Source organism: Bufo bufo, chromosome 1, assembly GCF_905171765.1.
Source record: "Bufo bufo chromosome 1, aBufBuf1.1, whole genome shotgun sequence".
Lineage (NCBI taxonomy): Eukaryota > Metazoa > Chordata > Amphibia > Anura > Bufonidae > Bufo > Bufo bufo.
The window spans coordinates 2,420,209-2,444,867 of NC_053389.1; positions in this window are offsets into that span (position 1 = coordinate 2,420,209).

Consider the following 24,659-nt stretch of genomic DNA (forward strand, 5'->3'; position numbering starts at 1 on the left):
TGGTGGGCGTCCCCTGGTCATCCGGGTAGACCTTCTCAAAACAGGGGTCTCCTCTTCCCTTAGCAACGAAGTAGAAGGGACAGGAGCAACAGGAGGGTCTCCATCAGCGAGACCCTGGTCAGGAACAACTGGAACAACTGGAACAACAATATCCACGAGAGGGGGAACTGGATCCGGGGCATCTTGAACCGGCTCTTCTGGAGGTGAAGAAACAATAGGTGCCGGAGCAGGCACCAGCAAGTTCAACCAAGGTGTCAGAAGCCAATGCATGGGATCAGCGTCATACCTCAGATTACTGACAGCCTGCATAGGATCCTCGGGCTGTATTGCTGACTCTGACACAGGATATTCAGATCCAGAACTCTCGGCACTAGGTTCTGGTGTCAGGCAGAGCTTCAACCGGTTTCGGTGTACAATTTGGGATCCCTTGTCTTCCCGGGTGATTTCATAAGTGTGAGTTCCAACATTTGGGATTGCAGTGACAACATAAGGACTTCGCTCCCATTTACTGTCCAATTTACTGGTACGGCGGTTATTCTTTAACCATACCACGGCCCCTATGGTCAAGGGTTCTGCCTGGGCTGCCTGATCATAGTCCCTCTGCTGTCGGTCTCTAGCAAAGTCCATACGTTCTTGAACAATGGCTTTGGCTGCATCCAATCGCCTTTGGTGCTCAGCAACCCAGTCGGTGTTAGGTAACGGGTTAATGCAGTCAGGCACATGTACATCCAATGAATGATCAGCAGGCAATGTCCCTTGGCGCCCAAACATCAGGTAAAAAGGGGTATACCCGGTGGAACAATGTATGGTATGATTGTATGTGAACATGAGCTGTGGCAACAGACTGGGCCAATCTCCTCTGTTGTCAGGAGGCACGGCCCTCAGCATCTCTATCAAGGTCTGATTCATTTTTTCACATAATCCGTTACCTTGAGGATGGTAGGCCGTTGTCCGGATCTTCTTACAGTTGTGTAAGCGGCACAGTTCATGGAACAGATGAGACTCAAAAGCAGGTCCTTGGTCGGTGAGGATCTTTTCTGGACATCCATAGGGCAGGAGGAAGTGCTTCCAGAACATTTCGGCTGTAGTCTTGGCTGTCTGGTCTCTCACAGGCACTGCTACAACAAACTTTGTGAAATGGTCAATAATAGTCATGGCATAAGCATACCCTGAGCGACTAGGCTCCAGTTTTACATGGTCGATGGCGACAAGTTCAAGAGGACGGGTACTTACAATGGGTCTTAGTGGTGCCCTCTGATCATGGTGCTCACTTCGTTTCAAGGCACAGGCTACACACTCTCGACACCACTTCTCCATGTCTTCTCTCATGCCCACCCAGTAAAACCGCTGGCGGATAGTAGCCTCAGTCTTTTGGACCCCAAAGTGGCCGGATTGATTGTGGTACATCTCCAACACCATACCTGCATCTCGTCGGGGTATGAGAATCTGGTGTACTCTTTCGTTGGACACTGGGTCTAGGCTCCTCCGTAGCAACAGGCCCTTTTGTATGAAGAGTTGGTGGCGCTGTCTCCATAGTTTGATGAGCTCAGGATCTGCACTCTTACGCCGAATCCTCTCAGGGGCTCTGCCACTAGTAATGAAGTCCAACAACTCACCCAGCACTCTACTTTCAGACTGCAGTCTCACCCACCTTTCTTCTTTAGGTTCAGGCCTATTGGAGGATGAAGGAACTGCAGCTCTGTTATTGGTAGCTCGAGCCTGATCCTGTTGAGCAAATTTGTTATAGAAAGCCGGCATCTCTACATCTTCCCAAGCATCTCGCACATCATCAGGAGCTGTCTCTGTGGGAAGCCTGGATAAAGCATCAGCGTTATCATTAGTACGTCCAGCACGATACTTTACAGAGAAATTATAGTTGGCAAGGCGAGAGGCCCATCTCTGCTCCAAGGCCCCCAATCTAGCTGTATTTAGATGTGCCAGAGGATTATTGTCAGTGAATGCAATGAACGGGGTGGCGGCTAGATAATCCTTGAATTTTTCCGTCACCGCCCACACTAATGCCAGGAACTCTAGTTTGAAGGAACTATAATTCTGGTCATTTTTCTCAGCTCCTTTCAGGGAGCGGCTTGCATACGCTATCACTCTCTCTTTTCCCTCTTGGATTTGGGCTAACACAGCTCCCAGGCCTCGCTTGCTAGCATCAGTATAGAGATGGAAGGGCTTGCTATAATCTGGATAACCTAACACTGGAGGCTCGGTCAGTTTCTTTTTTAGCAATTGGAACGCTATCTCTCTTTTCTCATTCCACTCAATGGGCACAGGAGTTCTAGGACTCTTTTTGGGTTGCCCCCTCAAGAGCTCCTGGATAGGATCAGCTATTTGAGCAAAATGGGGGATAAAACGTCTATAGTAGCCGGCAAAACCCAGGAAACTCCTCACCTCTTTGACAGTAGTAGGAACCGGCCAATTACGGACAGCTGCTAACTTATCAGGGTCAGGTTGCACTCCCTCTCCGCTTACCACATGCCCCAGGTATCTTACTGCAGGTTTGAGCAGGTGACACTTGGATGGCTTTACTTTCAAGCCATATTTGATAAGGATTTCAAATACTTCTGCCAAATGTTTCAGATGGTCCTCATATGTTTTTGAGTACACAATGACGTCATCTAGATACAGCAGCACTGTTTCGAAATTTTTGTGACCCAAACACCGCTCCATTAGTCTCTGGAAAGTTCCTGGGGCATTACATAGCCCGAACGGCATACAATTGAACTCAAACAGGCCCATGGGAGTAGTGAAAGCAGTCTTTTCCCTATCTGCAGGGGCCATGGGTACCTGCCAGTAGCCACTGGTCAAGTCCAACGTGGAGAAATAGGCAGAGGAGCCCAGAGCAGTTAGTGACTCCTCAATGCGGGGCAGTGGGTATGCATCCTTGTGGGTTATTTGATTGATTTTCCTATAATCCACACAGAAACGGATACCACCGTCCTTCTTCTTTACAAGGACTAGGGGTGCCGCCCACGGACTACGGCTGTCCCGGATTACATTAGAGTCTTTCATTTCTTGGATCATTTCCTTTACAGTCTGATATGAAGTAGGCGGTAAAGGTCTGTACCTCTCCTTGATAGGAGGATGAGAGCCAGTAGGTATGGTGTGTTGTATGGCACTCACCTCTCCATAATCAGTGGCATGCTTACTGAAGGCCTGGTGGTGCTCTTTGACAAGCTGTATAATCCCTTCTTGTTGCCGTTGGGGGGTATTCTCGTCCCCGACATGGAGCTCTTCCCACCAGGGCACTTGTGGCTGGGTCACCGGCGAACATCCGCGGCCTGCAGCTGACGGCTTTTCTGTCACTGGAAGACGAATGATGTCTTGGAAGGACACCTGGGACAGCTGGGCAACAGGGCAACGCTTAGTAAGCGCAACAGGATGATTACTCAGGTTAATCAGACGGACAGGTACTTTACCTTGGGAGACGTTCACCAGGCACTTGGCAGCTCTCACATAAGGATAATCCTCCATCTGGATTGGTTCCACCAGGGCTGGATAATCTCGGCCTTCGACTCCCAGGACAGCACGACACCACAAAAGAGTTTGAGAATTAGGAGGCAAAGTCACAGGCTTAATATCACGGATCCTGGCAGTACAAATTTCTCCTTTCTCATTAGCAAACCTCTGCTGGGCACTTAACACAGTAATAGTCTTTTGAATCACCCTCCTGGATGCAGAGGAAGCAGTGGGCAAAGTCTGATGTAATACAGCAAGTATTTCTGAATAACAATTTTTGAAGACATTGGTGCCTAGAATGACAGAATGTCCTCCTCTGTCACCGGCCTGCACTACTATCACGCCCTGTTGTGGTAAGGTTACTTCTCCCACCTGCAGGGTGGGTTCCCAGTATCCATGAACCTTTACTGGTTTGCCATTGCTGGCGATAATCTCCACCCAGGATTCAGGCGGCTGGGTTAACTGGTTGGTGTCCCAGAACTTTTCAAATGCAGGCAGCTGAATAGTAGTGACCTGAGACCCAGTATCTAATAGGGCTTCAAAGGGGACCCCGTTGATCTCTATATTGATTTTAGGATGGGATCCTACATACCGCGGCATCCAATTTGGATCATCTGGACCTAGTGTTCTACCTCCCGAGGGGTGGTCCTCAGCCTCAGGGGTTGCCCTGTTTAACTGCCAGCACGTGGATTCTGTGTGTCCCAGCTTTTTGCAGTATGTACACACGGGCCGCTTACGGTTTTTATTACGCCTCCCAGGATCCCTGGGGTGAGTCTCTTGGTAAGGAGGTGGGAACGGCCTAGGAGGTGACAGGAATTCTTCTTCGGTCATTATGGGTTTTTCCCATTCCTCTATTTTTCTGCACACTTTCTCTAAACTTTTAGTGAGGTGATTTACTTGCTCTGTCAGCATGGCAATAGTATCGGTAGCTGACACTTGAACAGCTTGGCCGGCCTCAGCTCGGTTAGTGACAAGCGGTTTTGGCCTGCAGGCTGATGACTCAGATAGGGTGTTCAACTCAGGAGATACTGTGGACCCCAGAATTTTTATAGCCAGTTCTTTAAAGTCCAGGAAGGCACTGTTAGGGTGCTGGGCGGACAGCATCTTTAATTGGGTCCTTATTTGTTCACTAAACACCCCGGTTATAAATTGTTCCCTTAGGGTCTGGTCCTGGTTATCAGCCTCTTTGGGATCTATCTGAATTACAGCCCCTAAAGCCTCCTGAAGTGATAGGGCATAGTCACGGAGGGACTCACCGGGTTTCTGTCTCTTGCCAAAGAAGTGCATCTTTATCTCTGAGGCAGTCCTAGTTTCAAAAGTGGCTCTGAGGCGGGTGAAGATCTGTCCTAGAGTACTCCGCTCAGTAGCAGGCCATGATAACACTTCCCTGCGGGCAGCCCCCTCCAGTTGCGCCAGCATGATTTCCATTTGCTGGTCGGCATTTATAGGGTATAATCGGAATAGTGCCAGCAACTTTTCTTCAAAGTCCCGTAGGGTATGGGTCTCTCCCCTGTAGCGGGGGAACCATGGGGCCCCGAAATAGTAGGGCATGGTAAAGGGCATCATGCTGGGGGCCGCCGGATGACCAGGAGCCGCAAGCTCTCCTGGGGCCGGCTGTTCAGGCACTCCTGGCTCTGACATGGTAGTCTATTGAGAGGTGGCCGCTGGCGACTAAAGAGGCCGGTACACTCCCCTTCCCTCCGGTTACAGGTGCTTACCGGTATCGTCGGGCCTGCGCAGGCCAAGTCTCGCGAGATCCCGGACGTCCTGAGACCGCGGTGACGCAGGAGAAGCAGGGCCGCGGCGGTGCGATGATGAAGAGGGGCGGGACTCTCTGTGTCTTTGCAGGGATCCGCCCATGAAGTCCTCAGCGGCGCGGGAAACTTTACTCCAGGCGGCCGGTGGCCATCTTTAGCAAAACGCTGTCCATTCACTGACAGCAAGCAGGATTGTAAAAAGTCTATAAATCCACACTCCAATGCGGCGATTTTCTTCCTCTGTATAGCGCAATACTGCACAGCGCTTTTTAGAAGTTTTTGGTATACTTTGGGTATAATTTTCAGTCCACAAAGTCCACTTGAAATAAACAGGAAAATTTGTCACTTTGGTCACAGGGCAACTGTATAAGGCACAAAGTTCACGCTTCTTGCACTATAAAGCGTGCGTATCCGTGTTCGTGACGCCAAAAGAGAGGTGCAGTGTACTCAAGTTGTGCGTAGTAGGTGTTTCTGGGTGTAGTAGTGCAATATACACTAACCTGGTACAGCTGACTCTCTGCAAGGGCAGGTATAGAATTAGTTCGTGACGCCAGTGCCAAGTAAACGGTGGCACGCCGTTTGCGGAAAGCAGAAATAAATTGAGGAAACGTGGAATTAAAACAGAACTTGAACTTTAGTAGTTTTAAGCAGAGACAATCTTGGAAACGCAGTTCCTCAGCATACAGTCGATTTTGCAATTCGGTCGATGCAGGCAATTCAGTACAGCAGGGTAATTACAGAGTGTTGAACACAGGACTTGCAGCAAAGGAGCTTGCACTCTAATTCTGTCTGATCCTGGAATGTAGCAATTCTTCACCAAGGCCCATTAACCTAAGTCTGGCTTTATATCCTTGATTATGGCTTAAATAAGTACCTCCTCTGTTTCTCTCAGTACCTCTGGCTTTCCTGATCTTTGCCTCAGTCTCTCCCAGCTTCCTGAGGCTCTAGAAACTTCTGAGCTCTGGTCTAGACTGACTTCTGCACTCCACACTAGATCAGGTTACACTGACTTTCCCTTCCTTGTCTGGCCTTATATAAACTAGGGCTCCCTAGCTCCCTCTATGGACTAGAAGCTGTAATAACACCCCTAGCAGGCCTGTACATGCAAGTTTCAATGACAGGGAAATACACACATTACATTACATTTTATAAAACTGACATATACCAACTTTCCATAATTAAGGAGGGACGACAGCACACCAAGTGACCTTTGGTAGTGACGGCTATTACAACTCCCGTACACTACACATACACTAGTGGAGGACAGCAGCAGTGTAAGATAACGTTTTAGTGTAAGGCCTCACGGATTACATACACTAGTTGATGACAGCAGCAGTGTAAGATAACGGTGTAGTGTGAGGCCTCACGGATTACATACACTAGTTGATGACAGCAGCAGTGTAAAATAATGTTTTAGTGTGAGGCCTCACGGATTACATACACTAGTGGAGGACAGCAGCAGTGTAAGATAACGGTGTAGTGTGAGGCCTCACGGATTACATACACTAGTTGAGGACAGCAGCATTGTAAGATAACGGTGTAGTGTGAGGCCTCACGGATTACATACACTAGTGGAGGACAGCAGCAGTGTAAGATAAAGTTTTAGTGTAAGGCCTCACGGATTACATACATTAGTTGAGGACAGCAGCAGTGTAAAATAACGGTGTAGTGTGAGGCCTCACGGATTACATACACTAGTTGAGGACAGCAGCAGTGTAAGATAATGTTTTAGTGTAAGGCCTCACGGATTACATACACTAGTTGAGGACAGCAGCAGTGTAAGATAACGGTGTAGTGTGAGGCCTCAAGGATTACATACACTAGTGGAGGACAGCAGCATTGTAAGATAACGGTGTAGTGTGAGGCCTCACGGATTACATACACTAGTGGAGGACAGCAGCAGTGTAAGATAACGGTGTAGTGTGAGGCCTCACGGATTACATACACTAGTGGAGGACAGCAGCAGTGTAAGATAACGGTGTAGTGTGAGGCCTCACGGATTACATACACTAGTTGAGGACAGCAGCAGTGTAAGATAACGGTGTAGTGTGAGGCCTCACGGATTACATACACTAGTTGAGGACAGCAGCAGTGTAAGATAATGTTTTAGTGTAAGGCCTCACGGATTACATACACTAGTTGAGGACAGCAGCAGTGTAAGATAACGGTGTAGTGTGAGGCCTCACGGATTACATACACTAGTTGAGGACAGCAGCATTGTAAGATAACGGTGTAGTGTGAGGCCTCACGGATTACATACACTAGTTGAGGACAGCAGCAGTGTAAGATAATGTTTTAGTGTAAGGCCTCACGGATTACATACACTAGTTGAGGACAGCAGCAGTGTAAGATAACGGTGTAGTGTGAGGCCTCAAGGATTACATACACTAGTTGAGGACAGCAGCATTGTAAGATAACGGTGTAGTGTGAGGCCTCACGGATTACATACACTAGTTGATGACAGCAGCAGTGTAAGATAACGGTGTAGTGTGAGGCCTCACGGATTACATACACTAGTGGAGGACAGCAGCAGTGTAAAATAACGTTTTAGTGTAAGGCCTCACGGATTACATACACTAGTTGATGACAGCAGCATTGTAAGATAACGGTGTAGTGTGAGGCCTCACGGATTACATACACTAGTGGAGGACAGCAGCATTGTAAGATAACGGTGTAGTGTGAGGCCTCACGGATTACATACACTAGTTGATGACAGCAGCAGTGTAAGATAACGGTGTAGTGTGAGGCCTCACGGATTACATACACTAGTTGATGACAGCAGCAGTGTAAGATAACGTTTTAGTGTAAGGCCTCACGGATTACATACACTAGTGGAGGACAGCAGCAGTGTAAGATAATGTTTTAGTGTGAGGCCTCACGGATTACATACACTAGTTGAGGACAGCAGCAGTGTAAGATAACGGTGTAGTGTGAGGCCTCACGGATTACATACACTAGTGGAGGACAGCAGCATTGTAAGATAACGGTGTAGTGTGAGGCCTCACGGATTACATACACTAGTGGAGGACAGCAGCAGTGTAAGATAACGGTGTAGTGTGAGGCCTCACGGATTACATACACTAGTGGAGGACAGCAGCAGTGTAAGATAACGGTGTAGTGTAAGGCCTCACGGATTACATACACTAGTGGAGGACAGCAGCAGTGTAAGATAACGGTGTAGTGTAAGGCCTCACGGATTACATACACTAGTTGAGGACAGCAGCAGTGTAAGATAACGGTGTAGTGTGAGGCCTCACGGATTACATACACTAGTGGAGGACAGCAGCAGTGTAAAATAACGTTTTAGTGTAAGGCCTCACGGATTACATACACTAGTGGAGGACAGCAGCAGTGTAAGATAACGGTGTAGTGTGAGGCCTCACGGATTACATACACTAGTGGAGGACAGCAGCAGTGTAAGATAACGTTTTAGTGTAAGGCCTCACGGATTACATACACTAGTGGAGGACAGCAGCAGTGTAAGATAACGTTTTAGTGTAAGGCCTCACGGATTACATACACTAGTGGAGGACAGCAGCATTGTAAGATAACGTTTTAGTGTAAGGCCTCACGGATTACATACACTAGTGGAGGACAGCAGCATTGTAAGATAACGGTGTAGTGTGAGGCCTCACGGATTACATACACTAGTTGATGACAGCAGCAGTGTAAGATAACGGTGTAGTGTGAGGCCTCACGGATTACATACACTAGTTGATGACAGCAGCAGTGTAAGATAACGGTGTAGTGTGATGCCTCACGGATTACATACACTAGTTGAGGACAGCAGCATTGTAAGATAACGGTGTAGTGTGATGCCTCACGGATTACATACACTAGTGGAGGACAGCAGCAGTGTAAGATAACGGTGTAGTGTGAGGCCTCAAGGATTACATACACTAGTGGAGGACAGCAGCAGTGTAAGATAACGGTGTAGTGTGAGGCCTCACGGATTACATACACTAGTTGATGACAGCAGCAGTGTAAGATAACGGTGTAGTGTGATGCCTCACGGATTACATACACTAGTGGAGGACAGCAGCAGTGTAAGATAACGGTGTAGTGTGAGGCCTCACGGATTACATACACTAGTTGATGACAGCAGCAGTGTAAGATAACGGTGTAGTGTGAGGCCTCACGGATTACATACACTAGTTGAGGACAGCAGCATTGTAAAATAACGGTGTAGTGTGAGGCCTCACGGATTACATACACTAGTTGATGACAGCAGCAGTGTAAGATAACGGTGTAGTGTGAGGCCTCACGGATTACATACACTAGTTGAGGACAGCAGCAGTGTAAAATAACGTTTTAGTGTAAGGCCTCACGGATTACATACACTAGTGGAGGACAGCAGCAGTGTAAGATAACGGTGTAGTGTGAGGCCTCACGGATTACATACACTAGTTGATGACAGCAGCAGTGTAAGATAACGGTGTAGTGTGAGGCCTCACGGATTACATACACTAGTTGAGGACAGCAGCATTGTAAAATAACGGTGTAGTGTGAGGCCTCACGGATTACATACACTAGTTGATGACAGCAGCAGTGTAAGATAACGGTGTAGTGTGAGGCCTCACGGATTACATACACTAGTTGAGGACAGCAGCAGTGTAAAATAACGTTTTAGTGTAAGGCCTCACGGATTACATACACTAGTTGATGACAGCAGCAGTGTAAGATAACGGTGTAGTGTGAGGCCTCACGGATTACATACACTAGTTGATGACAGCAGCATTGTAAGATAACGGTGTAGTGTGAGGCCTCACGGATTACATACACTAGTGGAGGACAGCAGCAGTGTAAGATAACGGTGTAGTGTGATGCCTCACGGATTACATACACTAGTTGAGGACAGCAGCATTGTAAGATAACGGTGTAGTGTGATGCCTCACGGATTACATACACTAGTGGAGGACAGCAGCAGTGTAAGATAACGGTGTAGTGTGAGGCCTCAAGGATTACATACACTAGTGGAGGACAGCAGCAGTGTAAGATAACGGTGTAGTGTGAGGCCTCACGGATTACATACACTAGTTGATGACAGCAGCAGTGTAAGATAACGGTGTAGTGTGATGCCTCACGGATTACATACACTAGTGGAGGACAGCAGCAGTGTAAGATAACGGTGTAGTGTGAGGCCTCACGGATTACATACACTAGTTGATGACAGCAGCAGTGTAAGATAACGGTGTAGTGTGAGGCCTCACGGATTACATACACTAGTTGAGGACAGCAGCATTGTAAAATAACGGTGTAGTGTGAGGCCTCACGGATTACATACACTAGTTGATGACAGCAGCAGTGTAAGATAACGGTGTAGTGTGAGGCCTCACGGATTACATACACTAGTTGAGGACAGCAGCAGTGTAAAATAACGTTTTAGTGTAAGGCCTCACGGATTACATACACTAGTGGAGGACAGCAGCAGTGTAAGATAACGGTGTAGTGTGAGGCCTCACGGATTACATACACTAGTTGATGACAGCAGCAGTGTAAGATAACGGTGTAGTGTGAGGCCTCACGGATTACATACACTAGTTGAGGACAGCAGCATTGTAAAATAACGGTGTAGTGTGAGGCCTCACGGATTACATACACTAGTTGATGACAGCAGCAGTGTAAGATAACGGTGTAGTGTGAGGCCTCACGGATTACATACACTAGTTGAGGACAGCAGCAGTGTAAAATAACGTTTTAGTGTAAGGCCTCACGGATTACATACACTAGTTGATGACAGCAGCAGTGTAAGATAACGGTGTAGTGTGAGGCCTCACGGATTACATACACTAGTTGATGACAGCAGCATTGTAAGATAACGGTGTAGTGTGAGGCCTCACGGATTACATACACTAGTGGAGGACAGCAGCAGTGTAAGATAACGTTTTAGTGTAAGGCCCACACAGATAAATGATTTGGAGGACAGCAGCATTTTCACGTAGAAGATTATATTACTAAGTAGATTCAAGATCTACTTATAGCTCGTCAAAACATAGCAGAAACAGAATGCAGCATATTCTTATCTTGTATCAGGTAAGTGTTTAAAGGTAAGTTTGACAGTGCTAATAACATTCTTTCAATAATAATGAGACTTGTAAATTAACAAATTATATTATTCAGAGATTTTTGACAAAAAAAAATGTAATGCAACACACAATATTTAGTATCGCAAGCATTGTGTACAGTTTATTTGTCTACAAAATAATATACACATCATATATTTTGTGATGGTTTTTTATAATATAATTTTAAAAAATTTAATTAAAATGTACGTGGACTAATTGTGTTTGGGGAGACTATAATCGGTCCATTATTCTCCTATTTTTAAAAAATATTTATAACAACAAAAATAATAATTGAAAAAAAAGCTGATTTGATTCCAAAAATAATGTAGTGGCTATTAACTAACCAGCACGGATTACCAAAAAAAACACAATAGTGTATTTCGGATTTATTATTTATTATTTAACAATATATATTAACATCATGTGCCCATAATCCAAAAATGTTTGGCAAGAATTATCCTATAAAATATTCATGTATTTTTTGCTTAATAAATGTGGCAATAATGCTCTACTCACAAATACGGATTTCCACACGGATGAGTATAACGCCAGTCACACCCAACCATGTAGAGAGGTCAACACGGAAGTCCAGCATCCTTTCCAGGACGACAGACAACACCATGCTAGTACCCAATTCCGTATTTAAAAAAAAACGAAATAAATAAAATTAAATGAAGTTATTAGGTTTATCAATCGGTCGTGTAACATGGTCAATGAACAAGACCTTTTGAAAAGGGAAGCCCTGGTGCGTTGCCCACCATGATATAGTGAGAACCACATCCATTGCCCATTAACCCAATTTCTTCAAAATAATAAAATATTTAAATAAAACAAAACAATTTTGTAAATGAAGCATAACACCACATGATATTTTAATAACTTTTCTTATTATTTAATAGATTTATTTAACTCGTGACAATACCTTTTGAACTAAGCACATGTGCCCACATAAAAAGTTTATAATAAATAACAATCAAATTCCAAAAATTTAATTTAGAAAATAATATGGATAAAATATGGTACATGCTGGTAGTCTCCACATAATCATTCTGAAAATACAGCATAAAAAAATAAAATAAAAATAATGATCACAAAATTTATAAAAAATTTGAAGTTGCCATAACAATGGCACACAATATTCCTAGTAAGCCAACAGTTTTAGGCATACACACTGACCGAAGCTCTCAATTGTATATCGGATAGGCTCATGTAAATGTGAACTTGTTATTTTATTTTAATTTGTAAAAAAATGTGTACGCAGGGATGGGAATAACTGTGGATTCTTGAATTCTTAATTTCATACTATCAGTCATTTAAAAAAAAAATTCAATAGAAAAAAGCTATTAATAACACTATCAACAGCAGCAACTAGATGTTTATCATTTAACTGAATGTCTAAACATATATTGTAGACCAACATAGGATGACAGGCAGCAGTAGGCGCTAGTAGCTACTGGAGCATTTAGAAGTTTATGGGTCAACCTTTTGACTAATAATATATCTTGAACTAAGTGAACTGAACACAAAGTGTAGCAGCACGGTTGGAGTGTTTTATGCGAACCAGGAATATCCTCTCAGGAATGGGCCCCCTCCCAGACCTGGACAGCAGCAGCAGCAGCGTGTAGTATAGTCGACTGGCAGAGCAGAAGGTATAATGGTGCAGCAGGAATATCCTCTCAGGAATGGGCCCCCTCCCAGACCTGGACAGCAGCATAAATAGATAAAAAGAGCAGGTAGATCAGGATGTTCCATGTGTGCAGCAGGATTGTGTTAAAAATGACGCTAAATTCTATATTGTCCAATGTCTACAATGTACATCACAAATACATTTGCTCCACACGTTGGCTGCACAGGGCTGCTCTCAGTTTCCACATCTGGCACATCCAGTGTGTGTAGCAGAACACAGCGGTAAGGCATCCAGCCTCCCTGTGTGCAGAACCCTTCACGCCAGAGGGCAGTAGTAGTGGCGGGGATTAGCCGCAGCTCTCTCATCCTCCATGTGTCTGTGAGGAGGAAGGGATACCGGCTGTCTCCACACCCATACACGATCATCAGCGCCCACACGCGGTGCTCCATCCTACCGGTGGACCTATCCTTCCTGCACCGGTCTGAACACCGAACTCAGTGAAGATCCAGCTATTCTCAGCAAGGATCTTGACGTGTCCGTAGTGCCTGCTAAGGCTACTTTCACACTAGCGTTCGGAGCGGATCCGTCTGATGTGTCATCAGACGGATCCGCTCCGATAATGCAGACGTTTGCATCCGTTCAGAACGGATCCGTCTGCATTATAACTTAGAAAATTTTCTAAGTGTGAAAGTAGCCTGAGCGGATCCGTTCAGACTTTACATTGAAAGTCAATGGGGAACGGATCCGCTTGAAGATTGAGCCATATGGTGTCATCTTCAAGCGGATCCGTCCCCATTGACTTACATTGTAAGTGTGGACGGATCCGCTCGCCTCCGCACGGCCAGGCGGACACCCGAACGCTGCAAGCAGCGTTCAGGTGTCCGCTCACTGAGCGGAGCGGAGGCTGAGCGCTGGCAGGCGGATGTATTCTCAGTGGATCTGCCTCAACTGAGAATGCATTGGGGCCAGACGGATGCGTTCGGGGCCGCTCGTGAGCCCCTTCAAACGGAGCGCACGAGCGGACACCCAAACGCTAGTGTGAAAGTAGTTTTAACCCGTCATGTCTAGTTCACGTCCCTCCCCAGTAGTGTAACAGGAGAGTCAGCCTGTATTCCCCGGCTACAGGGATGGCGCTTTGTGGCTGACTCCAGTGCTCAGCACTGATCATCGATCTCATCTCATCTCATGGTGCTGAATAAGGCCTTAGAGGCGACATATCTCTACAAAGGGTGGAGTATTACTTTTCCCCTTTAAGGCTTTCCCAGAAAGGGTATGGCTATCAAAGTGCTGCAACTTCACTTTCACTAAGCGGGGCCTAGTAAGGATTCTGGTATGAAGGCATTATGTGTCTGGGTCTTGTATTGATTTTTGGATAAACTATACCTAGATAAGGACAGTAGCTGTGCTACAGTTACTTGTGCTTGAAATCAAAATTGACATTAAAATTAACTACAATAAATACATAAATAGGATTGACTACAATGCAGATTACGTGAAGTAGAGACTATAGAATAATGCAGACCTTCACAGGAGTGAAGTGTTATTTATTAAAAAATATATATTGATATATACTATATGTATATTTATATATGTGTGCTGTCACACTACGATATATATATAGAACCTTTCACTTCTGAAAAGTGAATTATGGAAAATTTACATCCTCCGGATAGCAGCATTGCAGATGATTGTGTTAGTGGACTTTATGTAAGAATCTTAACTACTCCTTTTTTTATATTACAACTCAACTAAAATGAAGCACAGCTGCAGTGCATTGGGTATGCGGGTAAAGGTAAGCTTTAAACGATAGTTCTTCTTAAAACCCAGACACATAATGCCTTCATACCAGAATCCTTACTAGGCCCCGCTTAGTGACAGTGAAGTTGCAGCACTTTGCTAGCCATGATGTCATATGCCCCATTAATATAACCAATGAATAAAAGAAACCATTACTCAATTTAGAATTAAACAAGTATCTTTATTTAATTGTTGGGTATTTAAAGGCCGCAATGCTTATTACTTTACCAATTAAATAATTACTGGTTAAATAATAAAACTTTTAATCATCAATTATAATCATAAATATTTAAACCAGTCTCCATATCAACAAAGTCCACTCACAAGAGTGACTTAACCCCCGTCAATAAGCAGAGCGACAGAAAAATAGGGAAGGGAGGGAGGGATCTTGAGGTATACTTACGTGAATGCGCTGTAACCGTTATTTTCTGCTCTTTTATAGGTTCAAGAAGATTCAGTTACTGAGTTCTCCAATCAACACTTCCCAAAACTACACGAGCACCTACAGCTTCAGGATTAAACCATTTCCTAAGCAGGTAAGTAATAAATATTTATTAAACCGTTAATTATTCAATGTTAGGTGCCATGACATCATGGCTCCCCACATTGAATTTACAATATGGTTCGCTCCATGATGTCATATGCCCCATTAATATAACCAATGAATAAAAGAAACCATTACTCAATTTAGAATTAAACAAGTATCTTTATTTAATTGTTGGGTATTTAAAGGCCGCAATGCTTATTACTTTACCAATTAAATAATTACTGGTTAAATAATAAAACTTTTAATCATCAATTATAATCATAAATATTTAAACCAGTCTCCATATCAACAAAGTCCACTCACAAGAGTGACTTAACCCCCACATCGCCACATCAAACACCAAGTGGCCCAATAAACATTGCAAGCCTTTAATTAATACCAAAATCAATCATGTTCTGTAAATCCGAAATAAATATATCACATCCAATATCGGATAATTGATCATATTTATCATGGTAAATTCCTCTAATAAAACCTTCGAGTTCAACATGTCTGTAGGAACTATGTCCTAATTCTTTCAAATAAATCTCCATTTTTTTATTAATTCTTTTTCTAATTGTTTCTAAAAACGATAATTCCTTTTTTGACCAAGAAAACTTGGGGATGATATCCGAAAATATAATGACGGTGTCATTAAGTAACTGACTAATATTACCTAACAAATCTTTTAATTCATAAATTAATAAGTGAGTTTTACATTTACCCAAATCAGAAGTACCAATGTGTAAAATAATTAGATCAGGTTTAGACATTTTTGAATACATGTTGATTTTCTCATAAGTATTAGAAATCTTTATGCCTGGGAAAGAAAACCAAATTATAGAAAAGTCCTTGGGGAAACCTAAATTAACCGTAGAAAGTCTAAAAGAAGATCTTCTCTCAGCCAATTGAATCAATTCGTCCCCAAAGATCCATATAACTTTTGAAGATCCTAAAATTAATGAATAACAAGGTTAGGCCGAATATAATGTTTATAACAATTGGACCTCCATCTACCTATACGTTTAATAATAGAACTATCTAAACCTAATTGATCTGCAAATGTAGCTGCACCAATTCGAAATGAGTGTGCAGAAAATTTAAAATTTTTATAACCTAAATCCTTGAGACATTTATGAAAAATAAAATTAAATTGGAATTTAGACAAATGTGAGCCATCAATGTGGTTAAATAAAGAATTGGAATCAGGTTTTCTTACCTGGAGCCATTTTAAAATATTTTTAACCGGACAGATTGAATTAATAGGATAACTTTTTAAAATTAAACAAATTCCTTTGTTAAATTGGTCAGTTTTGGATTTTTTAATAAGAAGTTTCAAAATATTATTTTCTATATTTATGTCTGTCTGCAAAATTGGAGGATTTGAATTTTTATTGTCAGCAGCAATCTCGCTTATCCTTAGCGCAGCGAAAAAAGCCAACGAAAAAGCTGCTGAAAACAAAAAGACTTCGTATTCAGAAGAACAAACAGACACTAACTTACTTAAAACTTTTTGTAGTAATTCGATAGATAAAGGTCTAATTTTTTCCTTGGGAACTGAATTTCTTTTAATTCCTTTAATAACTTGTTTAATCATGAAATTATTTAAAATAGAATTGTGACCATTTAGTTTGAAGAAAAAAGAAATGCCTGACAATTTTTTAGAAATAGAATCAGCCTGTAAACCATTTTTATAAAGATTAAGAATAAATTTGATGAAATTATCAGGATTAAATTCAATAAAGGAAATTTTTTGAGATAAACAGAAAAACTTCCATTCAAGCCATGCGGCAGTATAAGCTGCCCATGTATTTTTGGCTAATGAACTCGAAATTAGTTCATCAATTAATCGTCTGTTATCTCCCAAAGCTGAGTGGGACATGGAATTCCCAATCGGGAAGCTCGCGGTGCCATTGAGAAGAACTCCTTGAAACGCTGTCGGGACAAATAATCAGCAAGATAATTAGCTTTACCAGGAATGAATTTAGCTTTTATCCAAATATTCATTTGTAAGCATAGTAAAACTAACTTGCGTAATAAAGATGAAACTAATGGAGATTTGGAAGATAAACAATTTATAGAAAAAACTACTCCCATGTTATCAGATCTTAAAAGAATTCTCTTATTTTGGAAATCTTTGGACCAAATTGTTAAAGAAACTAAAACAGGGAATAATTCTAGGAAAACTAAATTTTTTGAATATTTTGAATTAATGATCCAATTTTTTGGCCAACGTTCTGCGGACCAAAGATTATTAAAATAAGCTCCATAACCTATAGCACCAGATGCGTCGGTATATAGAGATAAAGTGTCAGAACCAACAAAATTTTTTTTTTGCCAAATGGTATGACCATTAAATTCACATAGAAATTGCGACCAAACATAAATGTCGTCTTTTAGTGGTTTTGTGATCCTAATATGAGATTTTGGTGTGGACTTACCTGAAGTGGCAGCATAAAGTCTTTTAGAAAAGACCCTTCCCATTGGAATCACCCGAGAGATAAAATTTAAAGAACCCAAAAGTGACTGGAGTTGTTTTAGCGTAATTTTTTCTTTTTTGAGTATGCAGTTTAATTGATGAGTTGTTTGTTGAATTTTTTCCATTGGTATACTAAATTCCATCGTTACGGTGTTTATGATTATTCCCAGAAATTTCAGACTTGTAGTTGGATAAACAGTCTTATCTAAGGCTAATGGAATGTTGAAATAATTAGTGATACTAATGAATCTATTCAAAAGATTCAAACAATCATCAGAGTCTTTACGACCAATAAATAAAAAATCATCTAAGTAGTGTATCATGAATCCACTACCTGAATGAATATCTACAACCCAGTGCAGGAAAGTAGAAAATGCCTCAAAATAAAAGCATGATAGAGTGAATCCCATGGGAAGGGCCATATCATAAAAGAATCTATCCAGAAAATAAAAACCTAGTGAATTATAACCAATAGGGTTTAAGGGTAATAGCCTAAAAGCTGATTTGATATCAGCTTTAGCTAGAAAAGAATTTTGTCCTGCTTTATGTAGAAATGACAAAGCATGGTCAAAAGATGAATATTTCACGCTTGCTTTATTTTTATCAATTTCATCGTTTAAAGAACTATATTTAGGGTAAGATAAGTTGTGAATAAGACGAAAAGAATTTGGTTCTTTTTTGGGGACTAATGCCAAAGGAGAAATACGGAAATTTTCAAATGGTGGAATTTTAAAGGGACCCGCTATTCTACCTGCTGAAATTTCAGATAAAATTTTTTCTTTAACAATATCAATATTATGTTTTACAGATAATGCGTTGTCAACTAAAATACAACCCGGACCAGCAAATTCAGGTATGAAAAAACCATTTGAAAAACTGTCAGATAATAGGTTAGCCATCATTTTGTTTGGATAATGACCTAGCCACTGAATTAGTCTTGATAAATTCAGAGGTGTCACCTTGCTTAAATGATTGAAGTTCTTTGTTGGAATTTGGGAAATGTATTCCCTGTTTCTTAAAACATTTGGTGGCTGAGTGAGCACCGGAACAGAAAGAACATTCATGTCGGTATTTGCAATTATGTTGCCATTTACATGTTGATTCATTGAATGCGAAACAAATACCTTTTTTGACGGTATGGGAATTGGATTGACGAAAATTATGATTTTTGTTAGGAAGCATGAGGTTTAACCAAAGTCCAACGTCCTTGCTGCCCCAAGTAAGATTTGGATAAACAGCAAGCTTCTGACGAAAAGATTCATCATAATTACACCATCCCATACCGCCAAAATTTTTATAAGCTTCTAAAATACAGTCGAGATGGTAAAATAAACCAGTACATAAATTAGGGTGCTTTTCACCTAAAACTGCTGCGTATATACCAAATGCTTGCAGCCAGTTGAAAAAAGATTTTTGATAAGTTTTTCTTTTTTCATTTTCAGAATCTGATTTTTTGTTCCTTTGATTCATTTTTTACGTTTTCGTTTGAAGAAGGAAGCAAAGAAAATATGTCTATATATTCTTTTCTCCATATTTTTTCCTTCAAACTTAAAGGCAAATGAAATCCTAAAGGAGAAATTTGACAAGTGAGAGCTTCCTTCACAGATGTCTCCTTTATTCCTGAACTAAAATCAAGTTCAGGAACAACTGACACATCCGGGTTCAGATTAGATACTTTACACATATTAAATGAAGGTTGACTGTTTGAAATATCTTCAGTTACACTATTGATTGCATTAAATTGGCTGACATTAATCACATCAGACCAGACATTAGAAGGAGATTCTTCCTGTTTAGATAAATATAATAAAAATTCATTAAACAAGCGAATCTTCGGATGTGAAGAATCGATGCTAAATGAATTGGTATCCTGAATGATAGTGCCCTGCGGATTGCAGTCACTTAAATTTTTTAATGAGTTTAGCTCACCAGTAACGGATCTTGCCTGAGGATGATCGGCAGTTGGAGCTGTGGCAGGAGATGAATCTTGTGCGACAGTTGATTGAAGATGACGACGCTTGAAATTTCTGCCCACTCGGTTAACTGATGAGAGAATCTTTTTGTTTTTAGGAGGAGGCGCATATTGAGAAGGAGAATATGCCCTCTTGTCCTTCCTCTGTCGTTTTCCGGCCGGAGATAAAGACTTTATGTTACTGCGCATGCGCGCGCCAGTAACGTAAGATGAATCGATGAGATCGGAGCTCGCGCCAGGTCCTACGCAGCAGACGGGATCTGTGGATAGAAGAAGATCTTCTTGCTGTACCGGAGCACTTTGTAAGCATTTCTTCAACCATGCTTCCCCTCCTTGACTCTCCGCTTTGTAGATAAGTTGCTTTAGAAGATCCTCCATCGCGATGAAGACTGCAGGTATGTATCTTGAGGTATACTTACGTGAATGCGCTGTAACCGTTATTTTCTGCTCTTTTATAGGTTCAAGAAGATTCAGTTACTGAGTTCTCCAATCAACACTTCCCAAAACTACACGAGCACCTACAGCTTCAGGATTAAACCATTTCCTAAGCAGGTAAGTAATAAATATTTATTAAACCGTTAATTATTCAATGTTAGGTGCCATGACATCATGGCTCCCCACATTGAATTTACAATATGGTTCGCTCCATTCTATTTCAGGGAAAGCCTTAAAGGGGAAAAGTAATACTCCACCCTTTGTAGAGATATGTCGCCTCTAAGGCCTTATTCAGCACCATGAGATGAGATGAGATCGATGATCAGTGCTGAACACTGGAGTCAGCCACAAAGCGCCATCCCTGTAGCCGGGGAATACAGCTGACTCTCCTGTTACACTAGCGTGGAGGGACGTGAACTAAACATGACGGGTAAGCAAGCACTACGGACACGTCAAGATCCTTGCTGAGAATAGCTGGATCTTCACTGAGTTCGGTGTTCAGACCGGTGCAGGAAGGATAGGTCCACCGGTAGGATGGAGCACCGCGTGTGGGCGCTGATGATCGTGTATGGGTGTGGAGACAGCCGGTATCCCTTCCTCCTCACAGACACATGGAGGATGAGAGAGCTGCGGCTAATCCCCGCCACTACTACTGCCCTCTGGCGTGAAGGGTTCTGCACACAGGGAGGCTGGATGCCTTACCGCTGTGTTCTGCTACACACACTGGATGTGCCAGATGTGGAAACTGAGAGCAGCCCTGTGCAGCCAACGTGTGGAGCGCTGTATGGCTACTACATTGATTATAGTTGAATAGATTTTTGATTATAGTTCAATAGATTATTGAGTTTTTTCAATTTAAAAAATTGATATATATTAAAACATAATCCATATTTAAGTCTATATATACATAAAAGATATGTTTAAGGGAAAATTCATATAATTATTTTCTATAATTCATATATTTACACTACACAACACATGATTAAAGAAATTTAGAGACATTATTAAAATAAATTATTAAATAAAATTTCTTTATCAGACTCTGTACATGATTCACCAAAATTAATAAATTAATTAAAAATATATTGACACATATATACATATGAGAAGATTAAATTTAATAAGTAATTTTTTCATAATTAAGTAGATTTGATAAAAAAATAACTTAATAAAGAATATTAAAAATCAGATTAAAATCAATAAAAAATTCATCAATAAATTCATAAATATATACAACACATATAAAAAGAAATTCATAAATAGGATAAAAAATAACTTCATATTAAGATAAGACAATAAATTAGTTAAAAAGGTTAAAAAACAACGGATTTACGGAGGGAGAGCGAGGGAGAGGGATGGACAAGGGACCCTTCAACGGCCTGAACCGACAGCTGGGGCCAGGAAGTCACTGCCGATCCAGGACTCGTTCATTTTGATGAATGTCAGTCTGTCCACGGAGTCAGTGGACAGACGGGTCCTCTTGTCTGTGACCACCCCACCTGCCGCGCTGAATGTCCGCTCAGACAGTACGCTGGAGGGGGGGGACAGACAATAACTCCAGCGCATACTGAGCGAGCTCACGGCAGGTGTCCAGTCTGGCAACCCAGTACTCCATGGGGTCGTCAGTGCTCATGCTGTCGGAAGCACCAACGGACCCCATGTAGTCTGCCACCATGCGGGCCAGCCGCTGGTGGTTGCTGCTGCTGCTGCTGCTTGCACTGGGTCTTGCAGACTGGTAGAACAGCCTCATCTCACCCATTAGGTCACCTGCTCGGCTGGTGCTGCTGGGTCCAGCCACCTGCTGGGTGAGATGGGCGGGGGAAACTGGAGCTGGAGGCCGAGGGGTAGTCTGCTCCAGACGCTTGATCAGACAGGCCCGCAGTTGTTCCATCCGGGCCTGCCGCCGACTTGATGGTATAAACTGTTCCAGTTTCCCCTTGCATCGTGGGTCTAAAAGGGTGGCCAACCAATAATCATCCCTCCCCTTAATACTCTTGATCCGGGGGTCCCTCCTGAGGCATCGCAGCATGTGGGCAGCCATGGGGAAGAGGACAGCCCGCTGTGACTCGTCATGGCTGCCCGGGACCATGACCTCTTGGTCCTCCTGCTGCTGTTGCTGCTGCTCCCGGTTGGAGCTGCCCCACCCCCGGACTAACGGTGCCCCCATCACCGGCTCTCCCTCCTGACCAGGCCCAAACTCCTGGACGTCCACTGTGTCATCCTCCTCCTCCTCCTCAACGTCCTGGGCCTGGTCCTGGTGGAGCAAGGCAGCCTCATCTTGCTCCACCAAGGCACTCTCCCCAGCTTCAAGCAGGCGATCGAGTGTCCTGTCCAGCAGGAACACTAATGGGAGCACGTCATTGAGGCCGACATGCTCCCCACTGACCATCTTGGTCGCCTGCTCAAATGGGGCGAACACGTGACAGACCTGCTGTATCTGCCCCCACTCCGCATTAGTGACATAGGGGAGTGGGTGTGATGGCCCTGAAGTGCCTAGGTCCAGCAGGTATTCCCTCACCGCCCGTCTCTGCTCCCACAACCTTTCCAGCATGTGGAGGGTTGAGTTCCACCGCGTCACACTGTCCACAATCAGCCTGTGAGGGGGCAGGCTGTTGTCCCGCTGAAGTCTGGACAGGGACGCGGTGGCAGTTGGGGAGCGTCGGAAATGGCTGGCAATCCTACGTACCCTTAACACAATGTCACTCAAACCTGGGTACGTACGGAGGAACTTCTGTACCACTAGGTTGAGGACATGTGCCATGCAGGGCACGTGGGTCAGACTGCCAGCCTGAAGGACGGCGAGTAGGTTGCTGCCGTTGTCACAGACAACCAAACCTGCCTGGAGCCTACGGGGTGTCAGCCACTTCTGGACCTGAGCCTGAAGTGCGGCCAGAACTTCAGGTCCAGTGTGTCTCCTGTCTCCCAAGCTGGAGCACGGCCTGGCAACGGACGTGCCCCACACTTGCATAGTTACGGGGACGCTTACTGGGGGGCTCAGCAGCAGTGGAGACAGTGGCTTGTGGGAGAGCAGCAGTTCTCCCCTGGACACCCCGCGGCGGCACCACAAACTCTGATGCCGCCGATCCCTCCCCGGCGCCTCGGAGGGACACCCAATGGGCAGTAAAACTCAAGTATCGTCCCTGCCCATGTCTGCTAGTCCAAGCATCCATTGTGAGATGTACCCTGTCGCTGACAGCATGATCCAGTGACAGGCATACTTTCTCCACAAGGTGCTGGTATAGGGCAGGGACGCCAGTCCTGGCAAAGTAATGGCGGCTGGGGACACGCCATCTGGGTTGTGCCTGCTCCAACATCTGCCGGAACGGATTGCTGTCCACAAGATTGTAAGGGAGCAGATGTTGGGCAAGAACCCTTGCCAGGAGCCCATTGAGTAAACGCACACGTCGGTCCCCAGGGGCATAGGGCGCGGTGCGTTCAAAAGCGTCAGCAACTGATGGCTGGCGCCGGACGGCAGTGGAGGAGGAGATAGAGGAGGGTGCAGTGGAGGCAGAGGTATGGCTGCCGGTCCCAGTACCTCTATGAGAGGGAGTGGCGGAGTGGGAATGACTTACGGGGATCTGTTGTGGGGGCTGCTGTACTGTGGCAGGAGCTGCTGTCCCCTGCACACTGCTGGTGGCGCTGCTGCTACCACCCTTCATCTGTTCCCACTCCCGCCAGTGGTTGACCCGTAGGTGCTGGTTCAGTGTTGTAGTACCCAGCCGAGCCACCACCCTCCCTCTCTTCACCCTGGCACGGCATAGCTGACAGATTGCTACTGTAACATCGTCAGCTGCCAGGGTGAAGTAAGCCCAAACAGGCGACTTATGCACCGACCGCCGGTCAGATGGGTTGGTGCTCACTTGCGTCTGTTCGGGCTCGGTGCGCACAGGTGGAGGTGGCTGCTGCTGCTGCCTCCTACTGCTGACATTACCAGTGGAGCCCCTGCTGCTAGACTCACTGGTAACCTGGCGCACCGTTTGCCTCCGGTGCCGACCTTCCTCCTCATCAGTGCTGCTGATGCCTGACAAGGGAGGTGGCATCCATTCTTGGTCACCCTCCTCTTCATCCCCCGATGTGTCAGACCCAGGGCCAAGCCTTGGTGAACAGAGGGGAGCAGCTGACATAGAGCCCCTGACCGGGCTCTGCTGTCCCCTCGCTGATGCCTGGGTCTGACTAGGTACAGGGGTTATGTGGCTGACACCACCTGCACCTATTGGAAGGGATGTCACTGGCACCATCTCCCCCTCCATCTCTTCCAAGAGTTGCTGACCATGGGGAGGACTGAACTGCAGTTCTGCCTCCTGTTCCTCCTGAGTTGCCTGCCCAAAGATATCAGAAACAACATCCTCAAAAAGATCAGGTGATACATTTTCGGGGGTGGGGGTTGATTCTGCAGGAGGCGGAACCCTGCAGATGCTGCTGCTGCTGGTTGTGGCTGGGCCGGAGGACTCTGTGGCACTGGACTGTGCCATCATAGCCACAACTTGTTGGGCATCCTGAGAACTAATTGGGCGGCTGCCACGCCCAAAGAAC